The sequence below is a fragment of the Trachypithecus francoisi genome, unplaced genomic scaffold (assembly GCF_009764315.1).
Source record: "Trachypithecus francoisi isolate TF-2019V2 unplaced genomic scaffold, Tfra_2.0 Lachesis_group20, whole genome shotgun sequence".
Lineage (NCBI taxonomy): Eukaryota > Metazoa > Chordata > Mammalia > Primates > Cercopithecidae > Trachypithecus > Trachypithecus francoisi.
The window spans coordinates 17000279-17012003 of record NW_022681466.1 but is presented as its reverse complement, the minus strand read 5'-3'; the positions used below and the strand labels follow the sequence as shown (position 1 = coordinate 17012003).

The 11725-nt window shown below is 43.7% G+C and overlaps 1 long non-coding RNA gene across 2 annotated transcripts; it reads right to left on the bottom strand.

The window, feature by feature from the left end:
* Positions 1 to 1918: 1918 nt before the first annotated feature.
* Positions 1919 to 8789, bottom strand: LOC117066922. Of its 2 annotated transcripts, none has more exons than XR_004430548.1 (3): positions 6749 to 8789; positions 5108 to 5228; positions 1919 to 2160 (listed from the first exon to the last, which is right to left on the bottom strand). It is a non-coding gene; the product is annotated as an uncharacterized LOC117066922 (long non-coding RNA). The 2 variants fall into 2 exon arrangements; XR_004430547.1 differs by lacking the exon at positions 1919 to 2160 and adding an exon at positions 2825 to 4934.
* Between the last annotated feature and the right edge of the window lie 2936 nt (positions 8790 to 11725).

Here is an 11725-nt window from a genome sequence, read left to right as displayed (position 1 = left end):
GCCTTCCAAAGCAGTTACCTGTTGAAGTGATATTTTGTATATGCTGAGTTACGTGAAATTAAACTTAATTTCCTTGTTTGTTCTTATTTTATTTCAAAAATATGGCCACTGCAACATTTAAAGTTACATGTGAGGTACATTTTTCTAGGGAACAGCACTGTTGTAGAGTGACAGAGAGGGTAAGCAACTTGCCTAAAAGGAAGCAAGGTCAGCATTTGAACCCAAGCCACCTGTTAACCATATGCAGTCTCATGGTTTGCAATTGTAGCATGGGCATAAGGATGATACCTCTCTGATATGGGTACTTGGGAAGCTTCTTGTGGAAATGCTAGGCCTAGAGGAAGGAAAGCCTTATGTGTGCACTAGGGAAAATCACTTCTCATCTGTCAAATAGAGATAATATCCTTTCTACAGCGCTGCAAAGAAGAGTCTTCCCCTACCCACCCTGGGCATTGCTGCTTCCTATCCTGCTTTCCTAGCTTTATTTGTGTCCATACCATTTTTCATCATCTGGCATATATACACATACACACATACACATAGATATCTAGCTATATTCACAAATACACATAATTGGTTGATATTTTGTTTGATGCTCTATCAGGTCACCAGCACCTAGGACAACACTTGGCATGTACATGACATTTAATAAGCATTTGCTGAATGAAATAAATGAGGGTCCAACGAGACAATGTATATAATGTTCTTAGCCTGCACCCGACGTGGCCCTGGATGCCTCCCTACCCTCATCATTTCTGCTCAGTTCTGTGTTTATCAGACCATATTCTGCCCACTAGTAAGGTTTCCCTGAGGAGAGGATGCTCTGCGTGGTAGGCAAGAGTGTACTGGCCATTGGAAAGGAATTTTTCTCACTGCAAACTAAGACTCTGCTTTCTGGTTCACATAGCAGCTCTGAGAGTTAATGTGATTATCCCAAGCTGGCTCCAATCGATGTGGACAGACCAAAGTGCTTGGAAAGGTGAGGCGGTGCCAGGACATGGCTGTCCGGCAGTCAGGACTCCTCTGGGTACCCGTGACATCACCATGGTGCTTCACCATCATGCAAGGGGGTTGGGAATTTCTGACTGCTACAGGACAGTGGCTCTAAGGACACCACTAGAGCCATCAAGCTGTGCGCATGTCCCCAGGCTCGCCAGCACAGCATCATATCACAGTTATGGAAATCACCAATCTCTTAATGGAAAAGTTGTATCTCAATGGCTTATATTTTTCTATGTTTGCCAAAGAACCACTTTTTCTTTTCTGGGAACCGTGCTTGGCCTTTGATCATTGTTTTCTTCTGTAAGCTTGGTCTCTTATGTAATTATTTCTCTGAGCTCTTTATATATCAGCAAGATAAGTACTTCTGGGGTTTGGGTTGCACATCTTCTCTTTTAGTTTGTTGCTTGTTTGGTGTTTATATGTATGTGTGAGCATGGTATTTTTGGTTTTTTCCATGGAAGGTTGTTTTTTGTCTTCACATCATCAAATTAAATACTTGGCAGGGCACAAAATAGGATGAGTTCATGTCCTTTGTAGGGACATAGATGAAGCTGGAAACCATCATTCTGAGCAAACTATTGCAAGGACAGAAAACCAAACACCACATGTTCTCACTCACAGGCGGGAAATGAACAATGAGAACATTTGGACACACAGCGGGGAACATCACACACCGGGGCCTGTAGTGGGATGGGAGGAGAGGGGAGGGATAGCATTAGGAAATATACCTAATGTAAATGACGAGTTAACGGGTGCAGCATATCAACATGGCACATGTATTCATATGTAACAAACCTGCACGTTGTGCACATGTACCCTAGAACTTAAAGCACAATTTAAAAAAGATTTAATTATAAGATTTAAGTAAATAAATAAATACTTGGCTGGGTGTGATGGCTCACGCCTGTAACCCTAGCATTTTAAGAGACCAAGGCAAGAGGATTACTTGAGCTCAGGAGTTTGAGACCAGCCTGGGCAAGAGAGTGAGCTTCCTTCTCTACAACAACTTAAAGAATTTTCTGGACATGGTGGTCTGCACCTGTGGTTCCAGGTACTCAGGAGGCTGAGGCAGGAGGATCTCTTGAGCTTAGGAGATTGAGGCTATAGCAAACTGTGTTTGTGCCACTGCACTCCAGCCTGGGTAGAGTGAAACTCCATCTAAAAAAAAATAAAGATAAAAATAAAAAAGACATGAACACACAGCATTAAACCCCAAATTGGGCTCTTTTGAGCTCATGGATTGCATGTCCATGAAGCCTGCCATGAATAGCCAGTTCTGTCTCCTCCCAGCAACTTGAGATGCCACCTTTAGTACATAGTACAATTTATCTGTGAATTTGTGTATATTTATACTCTTTCCTACAAAGAAGAGTCCAAGCCAGGCACACTGGTGTACACCTGTGGTCCTGTGAGAGAATCGCTTGAGTCCAGGGAGATCAGCCTGGGCAACATGGCCCTACTGTATGTCAATTGAAAAGGAAAAAAAAATACCCTCCAAATATTGCCTGACTTTCTTTTTTTAAAACACAAGGTCTCACTCTGCCACTCAGGCTGGAGTACAGGGGCCCTGTCATAGCTCACTGCAGCCTGGAACTCAGGGACTCCATAGTTTATTTAAAAATTTTCCTGACATTCAGATGAAAGAGTGACTGAACTTTATCAGTGTTTCCCCAGAGGATAGTTACACTGTTGTCTCAGTACCATTTATGGAATAATTTGCCTTTTCCCACCTACTTGAGATGCCAACTTTACCATTTCATTTATTTTATTTTCGAGACGCAGTCTCACTCTGTTGCCCAGGCTGGAGTGCAGTGGCATGACCTTTGCTTGAACTCCTGAGCTCAGGCAGTCCACCCGCCTTGGCCTCCCAGAGTGCTGGGGTTATGGGTGTGAGCCACTGTGCCTGGCCAATCCATGGTAAACTTCAATGCAGCAATCTTCATATTGCACCTGATTGAACTAAGTGAATGGAACAGTAGCCAGATGTTGGATAGTGATGTACACAGGGCGAACCTGAATGTAGTGATCTTCATATGGCATCGGAGTAAACCAAGTGATTGAAAAAGTAGTGAGACTCTGGATAGTGACATACACAAGGTCAACTTCAGTGCAGCGGCCTTCATACCACATCTGACTAAGCCAAGTGAATGGAAAAGTCATCAGACTCTGTATAGTGACCTAAACACAGTAAACTTGAATGCAGCCAACTTCATACCGCATCTGACTTGTAGGGTGCAGCCGTACAGGGCCTGTGAGTTTTCTCTTCGTGTGTGGAGACGAGAGATCATAGAAAAATAAGACACAAGACAGAGAGAGTAAGAAAGACACCTGGGCCCAGGGGGCCACTACCACCAATGTACAGTCTAGTAGTGGCTCAGAATGCCTGGAAGCATTGCTATTTATTGTATACAAGGCAAGGGGGCAGGGTAAGGAGAGTGAATCGTTCCAAGTGATTGATAAGGTCAAGCAAGTCATGTGTCCACTAGACAGGGGGCCTTTCCCTTTGTGGTAGTTGAAGTAGAAAGGGAGGACAGCATATGTCAGCGGTTTTTTAAAGCACTAGAGAGATCAAAGACTTTAATGCTTTCACTAATTCTGCTACTGCTATCTTCTAGGAACTTAAAGAGGCACCAGGTGTACAGGTGGAACATGAAAGTGAACAAGGAGCGTGACGACTGAAGCACAGCATCACAAGGAGACGTTTAAGCCTCCGGATGACTGCAGGCACGCCTGGCCAATGTCAGGCCTCCCACAAGAGCTGGTGGAGCAGAGTGTTCCCTAAGTCCCCCAAGGACGGGGAAACTCCCTTTCCTGGTCTGCTAATTAGCGGGTGCCTTCCCAGGCACTGGCGCTACCGCTAGACCAAGATCTGCTAAGTAACAGGTGCCTTCCCAGGAACTGGTTCTACCACTAGAGCAAGGAGTCCTCAAGTGGCCTTTATCCGGGTGTGATGGAGGGCTCACACTCCTGTCTTCTGGTCATCTCTCACAATGTCCCTTCGGCTCCTGACTGTATGGTCTGGTTTTTCCTCGGTTATAATAATAAAGATTAATACTAAAAACTAATAATTGATAATATCCATATATAATCATCTCTATATCCTATGTCTAACATAACTTTCTTTTACCCTATTTTCTTTATTATATTGGAACAGCTTGTGCCTTCAGTGCTTGCCTCAGCACCTGGGTGGCTTTCTGTAGGGTCCAGCCCTATACAGCCTGTGGGTTTTTCTCTTCATGTGCGGAGACAACAGATTGTAGAAATAAAGCAACGAGAGAAGAAAAGACAGCTGGGCCTGGGGGACCACTACCACCAAGATGCGGAGACCGGTGGTGGCCTCAAATGCCTGGCTGCGCTGTTATTGTATACAAGGCAAGGCGGCAGGGTAAGTAGTGTGAGTCATCTCCAGTGATAGGTAAGGTCACGCGAGTCACATGTCTACCAGACAGAGGGCCTTTCCCTATTTGGTAACCAAGGTGGAGAGAGAGAGAGGGGACAGCTTACGTCATTATTTCTTCTATGCATTTCTTGGAAAGATCAAAGACTTTAATATTTTCACTAATTCTGCTACTGCTATCTAGAAGGCGGGGCCAGGTGGGCAGAGCAGAACATAAAAGTACACCAGGAGCGTGACTGCTGAAGCCTAGCATCACAGGGAGACGTTTAGGCCTTCAGATGGCTGTGGGCGGGCCTGACTGATGTCAGGCCTTGCACAAGAGGTGGTGGAGCAGAGTCTTCTCTCCCCAGGGGAAAGGGAGATTCCCTTTCCCGGTCCACTAAGTAACGGGTGCCTTCCCAGGCACTGGCGTTACCGCTAGACCAAGGAGCCATCTAGTGACCCTGTCCATGCATGACAGAGGGCTCACACTCTTGACTTCTGGTCACTTCTCACCGTGTCCCTTCAGCTCCTATCTCTGTATGGCTGGTTTTTCCTAGATTATAATTGTAGAACAGAGAGGATTATAATATTGGAATAAAGAGTAATGCTACGAACTAATGATTAATAATATTAATATATAATCATATCTATATTTCTAGTATAACTATTCTTATTCTATATATTTTATTTATTATACTGGAACAGCTTGTGCCTTCGGTCTCTCACCTCGGCACCTGGGTGGCTTACCACCCACATCTTCCCCTTTTATTGACTAGGATCATCACTGCCATCATTGCTTGTTGTTGATTTTGGACTTGTCCTCGGACTCTTTGGAGACATCTGCAGACTAAAAGTAGACAACGTAAACATACAGTATTAATAATGCCAATGACAATAATGATCCTCTGAGGGGTTTGATCCATTTAAAGGGATTAAGATCAGATCATCCTTTAGTTACTCCTTCAAAAATGTCCGAGCCAGGAACAGTAGTTAAATGAGCCTGTGAGGCCTCACAAATTTGTTCTTTTAAGTTTTGAAATATCTAACATTAAGTTATCATCCCAGACTTTTAAATGTTTTGAGACTTTTTCCCAGCTATGTTGATCTTTATTATAAGCATAAGGCATTATGCAATAATCGGAAGTATTCCAATCACACTGTAATTGCATATGGTGTTCCAGATTCATAACTCTCTCTCCCAGTCAGATTACACTCTGGCCGAAATCATTAACTTAATTAGCCAATTTTTGATCAACTTGAGTCTGAGAATTTCAGAGTTTGGTGGGGTTTTTTTTTGCCATGCTTCCACATATTGAGCGGTTTGAACAGAGTTGTGGATAGCAACTCCAGCGGGACGCTATTACAGAAACCGCAATTAGTCCTGGAATGACTACAGTAAGAGTAAAAATGAATCTCTTGGTTCTTTAAAGAATATCCTTAAGAACTTCATTGACTATGTATATAGAGGGGGAAGACTCCCATGGATGATGTAAAGAGACTGGTATCCATACTACCTCCTTAGCCCTTACCAACAGAATACTTGTTCTGGGATTAAAAGCAGCATCAATACACGTGGGCAGCTTACAATCATCACATTATATAGTTTGTGCATTGGGAGTGATAATTGTATTTCCAACTAACAGCATATAAGGGGGTTTGACACAGCTCCTGATAGGTATCACCTGTTCTGACATCAAGGTGATCTTGAATATGGGTGTCTTGGTATTAGTAGGGGAGAACTGATAGGTAGCATTCCATATCCTTATTCCTGTCATGGCTGCAGCTAATTTCCGTAATTCAGGATGTTCTGGGGTAACAACTGGATGAATCATTTTTGGTCTAGGAGGAACGATTCCTGTGTCCATCCATTTAAATCGATAAGGAGGCACCCGTTCCTTCAACCTGTAGGACTGCCATCAGTCCTCTACATAATCTAACAAATAATTAAACTCCGAGCATTTGGTATTTTGGCCAGAGCAATTCCTCCAATAATACCCTCTTGGATCCCAGTCAATAACAACACCCGTAGCTAGATTTTGGAACACTACGGCCTTTAGAGCATTATAATAATTCCATAAAATTGAGTTTACTAGAAAATGTCCCTGTGTAGGTTCATTTGAGCAGTCTGGCAGTCCTTTTGTTTTACTGCTTTTAGTAGTGACAGGAACCCTCCATTCCTCATGTGGATTAAGTTTAACATTCATGAGTTGGAAAGAATTGCTACTGAACACATATGCACTTGATAAAAATCATTACTAGAGAATGGTATAGTCCACATCCAGTTCTTATAATAAGCTAAGCAGCCAGGCAACATTCCAATGCACAGTGGTGGATACTTGTAGCCAATTGACAAATTAAAGTGCATACCTTCTTCTTCTGGTTGGGCTGGAAACCTGTCATCATCGGAGACCGGTGTGAATGCATTATTATTAGTGTAAACTTCCACTGAGGAGTCCACCCAGGAGACAGACTGAATTAAAGAGGGAAAAGGAACGTATGCCCAGTAGGTATAATTTTGAGTTGCCCCAACCTCTGGTATACTCACCACTACACTGACCACCATAAAGGCAGCCAGAATTATATTACCCGTCATTTTTGGAATTCCTTCTTCTTGTAGTAATTTCTCTGTTTGATGTGATAAGACTTTTATCTGGCCCCATGTTGGTAGAGTAGAATGACTGGTGTTGTAGGTCACACGGCGATATTTTGTTGTAATGTCGAGGTCATGGAGTTTATGTGTCAAGTGACAAACCTTGCTCTTTGCTTTCTGACGGTTCTTTGCCTTTTGTTTCTGGGAGTTCTACATCCTTGGAGTTATAATGCAATCTCAGTTGCTGGGAGGGAACCCACATGGGTGGTTGTTCTTCTCCTGGAGAAACACAAGCGAAACCCCTACCCCATGTTACCACAGTACCTAATTCCCATTTGTCAGGTTTTGCATCCTTCCACCATACTCGCTTTCCTTTTTGTGGATCAAAGTTATTTCCAGTGAAATGTTGTTCTGCTGCTGTAAAAGGTTGATTTCTTGCTAGGTTTAAGAAATTTAGTGGAGAAATAGCCAAATGTGACTGAGTATGAGGGGTAGCAGCATCCCTCTTCGGTTTAGTGTCCTGTTTTCAAAGTTGGTCTTTAAGTGTTTTATTAGCTCGTTCTACCAATACCTATCCTTGAGAGTTATACGGAATGCCAGTTGTGTGAGTAATTTCCCATTTCTGAGTGAACTTTTTAAAAGCATTGCTAATGTAACCAGGACCATTGTCAGTTTTTAGTTTCTCAGGACAGCTCATAACCAAGAAACGTGAAAGCATGTGCTGTTTAACATGAGCCGTACTTTCCCGTTTGACATGTGGCCCAGATAAAATGAGAAAAAATGTCAATAGTTACATGTATAAGACAGAGTTTGCTGAAAGCTGGATAATGAGTCACATGCATTTGCTATAGAGCACTCTGTGAAAGTCCTCTAGGATTAACTCCTGAGGACAGTGGCTGTAAAATTAACACTTGACAAGTAGGACAGTGACATACAACGGTTTTAGCTTGTTTCCATGTGAGGGAGGACTTTTTTCAGAGTCCCGCAGCATTGACATGAGTTAAAGCGTGAAAAATTTCTGCGTCTGTAAAAAACGGGAGCAACTAATGTATCAGCACTCGCATTTGCTGCTGAGAGAGGTCTGGGAGGGGCGTGTGAGCTGGAATGTGAGTAATGTAGAAGGGAGAAGATCTTGCTCTGAGTACAGACTGAAACCTTTGGAAAAGAAAAAGTAGGTTATCATCAGGCAGAAATGTGTTTAAGGCAGTTTAAATGTTGCAAGCAACATGTACTACATACACTGAATCAGAAACAATATTAACTGCTTCAGGGAAATATTCAAGAACAGCCATGACGGTGATCATCTCAGCTCATTGTGCTGAAGCAGCTCCTGAGTTAAGGACACGTTCTTTTTGTCCTGTATATGCTGCTCGGCCATTACAGGAAGCATCAGTAAAAACAGTGACAGCTTCAGCTAATGGGGTATCCCTAGTAATGTTAGGTAAGACCCAAGAAGTTTAAGGAACTGAAACTGTTTTACATTAGGATAATGATTGTCAAATACACCCGGCAAACATGCCAAATGTACTTGCCAAGAAACGCAGTTGCAAAAGCCTGTTGGACTTGTAATCGGGTGAGGGGAACAATGATTTTAGGAGATGAGAATGAGCTTGACCAATTAGGATGGAAATTTGATCTTGATAAATGATAAGCGTCCATAAAGAGCTGTGTGGAAGAAAGTATTATTCAATTAAATTATGTCCCTGGATAATGAGTCCTGTTGCTGAATGAATGTTTAGTAGGAAAGATTAGTATTTCAAAAGGTAAATGTGGGCCGGGCGCGGTGGCTCAAGCCTGTAATCCCAGCACTTTGGGAGGCCGAGACGGGCGGATCACGAGGTCAGGAGATCGAGACCATCCTGGCAAACACGGTGAAACCCCGTCTCTACTAAAAAGTACAAAAAACTAGCCGGGCGAGGTGGCGGCGCCTGTAGTCCCAGCCACCCGGGAGGCTGAGGCAGAAGAATGGCGTGAACCTGGGAGGCGGAGCTTGCAGTGAGCTGAGATCCGGCCACAGCACTCCAGCCCGGGCGACAGAGCGAAACTCCGTCTCAAAAAAAAAAAAGGTAAATGTGGATTCGCCCTGGTTACCAGAGATTGTTGAATGCGTTTTTCTCTAAGTTGTAATTCGGAATCTGCCTCAGGGGTCAAAGACATTTTGTTGCGTAAATCAGGATTGCCCCATAATGTTGCAGAGATTAGACATAGCATAGGCAGGAATGCCCAAGGAGGGGTGAATCCAATTAATATTTCTAAGCAATTTTTGGAAATCATTTAGAGTTTTTAGAGAGTCTCATCTGAGTTGAACCTTTTGGGGCTTAATAATCTTGTCTTCTAGCTGCATTCCTAAATATTGATAAGGAGAAGAAGTTTGGATTTTTTCTGGGGCAATAACCAAATCAGCTGTTGCGACTGCTTGTTGTACTGCAGAGAAACAAGGTATTAATACAGAACATGAAGGTGCTCCACAAAGAATATCATCCATGTAATGAATGATATAATATTGAGGAAACTGATCTCTTACTGGTTTTCATATGCTCCCCACATAATATTGACAAATAGTAGGGCTATTAAGCATTCCTTGAGGTAGGACTTTCCAATGGTAATGCGCTGTGGGAGCGATGTTGTTAAGGGTTGGAACTGTGAAAGTAAATTTTTCAAAGTCCTGAGGGGCCAGAGGAATGTTGAAGAAGCAGTCTTTAAGATCAATGATGATAAGTGGCCAGTACTTGGGAATCATAGTGGGGTAAGGCAAGCTGGGTTGTAATGTCCCCACAGGCTGAGGGGACAGCATTTACTGCTCTAAGATCAGTAAGCATTCTCCACTCACCAGATTTCTTTTGGATAACAAAGACAAGTGAATTCCAGGGAGAAAAAGATTGTTCGATGTGTCCCAATTTTAACTGTTCAAGAATCAATATATGGAGTGCCTCCAGCTTATTTTTAGGAAGTGCCCACTGATCTACCCAAAACAGTTTCTGAGTTTTCCAAGTCAAGGGGATGGGATCTAGAGGTTTGATAGTGACTCCTTCTAAAAAGAATAACCAAGTCCCGTAGAATCTGATTTATGGGGAGGTATAACAGGCTCAGTGATGCCTTCTGCTGATTTTCCTAAGCTCATACATTTTGGTCATAATGTCTTTACTCTGTTGGCTATAATTGCCTTGTGGAAAAGAAATCTTTGCCCCTCATTGTTGTAAAAGATCTCTTCCCCACAGGTTAACAGGAACGAGTGTAATGAGGGGGCAGATAGTACCAATCTGTCCTTCCGGGCCCATACAGTATAAAATTATAGAACTTTCATAGACTTCTGAAGCCTGACCATCACCAACTAATGCTGTGGACGTGTGTTCCTTTGGCCAGTGTCAGGGCCACTGATGTAAAGTGATAATGGAGACATCAACGCCCATATAAATCATTCCCTCAAACTTCCTTCCTTGAATATGCATGGAGCACACAGCACGAGTGTCAGAAATTCTGTTGACTCAATAAGCTGCTTTGCCCTGATAGTTTGTGCTACCACAACCTCTGGTTCTGGTACAAGAACTGGATCCTAAAGGAATGTAAGGGAGTATAAGAAGTTGAGCAACGTGGTCTCCAGCTGCCACATACCAAGGGACTGCAGAGCTAATGACAATATGAATTTCACCTGAATAGGCAGAATCAATTACATCAGTATATACTTGAACACCTTTTAAATTTAGGCTTGAGTGACCAAAAAGCAAACCGACATGGCCAGTCTGCAAGGGGTCAAAAACACCTGTGGGAACAGCAGTAAGTGGCTCTCCGGGTAACAGAGAAATACCTCTTGTGCAACAAAGATCTACTACTGCTGCTGAGCCTGTGGTGGCGGGGGACAAGCACTGTACTGAGATTCGTGTTGGGGCAGAGCCATTAAATCCTGTGGCACAAATTGCTGAAGTGGGAATTGGGGTGTAGGTTGAATGGATTGGGCCGGAAAGGCACTCATCTGGCAGAAAGCTACCTGGAAGTTGAGGAATGCCCCATTGTTTGGAGGTGCCTGGGACCGGCCCTTCTTCCCAGTTCCCTAGTTGTGAAGTGACTGTAAGGGATTGCCATCAATATCAAATTTTCAGTGGCATTGAACCACCCAGTGATTTCCTTTTCGGCATCGTGGGCATACAGTAGAAGGTGGGGCTTGTTGTTGAAAAAATTTTGGTTGTCCATGTTGAAAAGGATGGCGGCCTGTACGACGAGGACAATCTCTTTTAGAACGTCCCGGTTGGGCCGGGCGCGGTGGCTCAAGCCTGTAATCCCAGCACTTTGGGAGGCCGAGACGGGTGGATCGCGAGGTCAGGAGATCGAGACCATCCTGGCCAACATGGTGAAACCCCGTCTCTACTAAAAAATACAAAAAACTAGCCGGGCGAGGTGGCGGGCGCCTGTAGTCCCAGCTACACAGGAGGTTGAGGCAGGAGAATGGCGTAAACCCGGGAGGCGGAGCTTGCAGTGAGCTGAGATCCGGCCACTGCACTCCAGCCTGGGCGGCAGAGCGAGACTCCCTCTCAAAAAAAAAAAAAAAAAAAAAAAGAACGTCCCGGTTGGCCGCATGGAAAGCATTTGCCAGGAAATTGTCCAGGCATTCGAATAGAGACCATGGCTTGTGCTATGACCATTGCTGCATTCAGTTTCCCCCACGCCTTCATAAGCTTTAATGTATGAGGTGAGTACATCACCCCTAGTGGAATTTTGCCTTTAACGGGGCAAATAGCCGCCTGACAGTCTGGATTTAC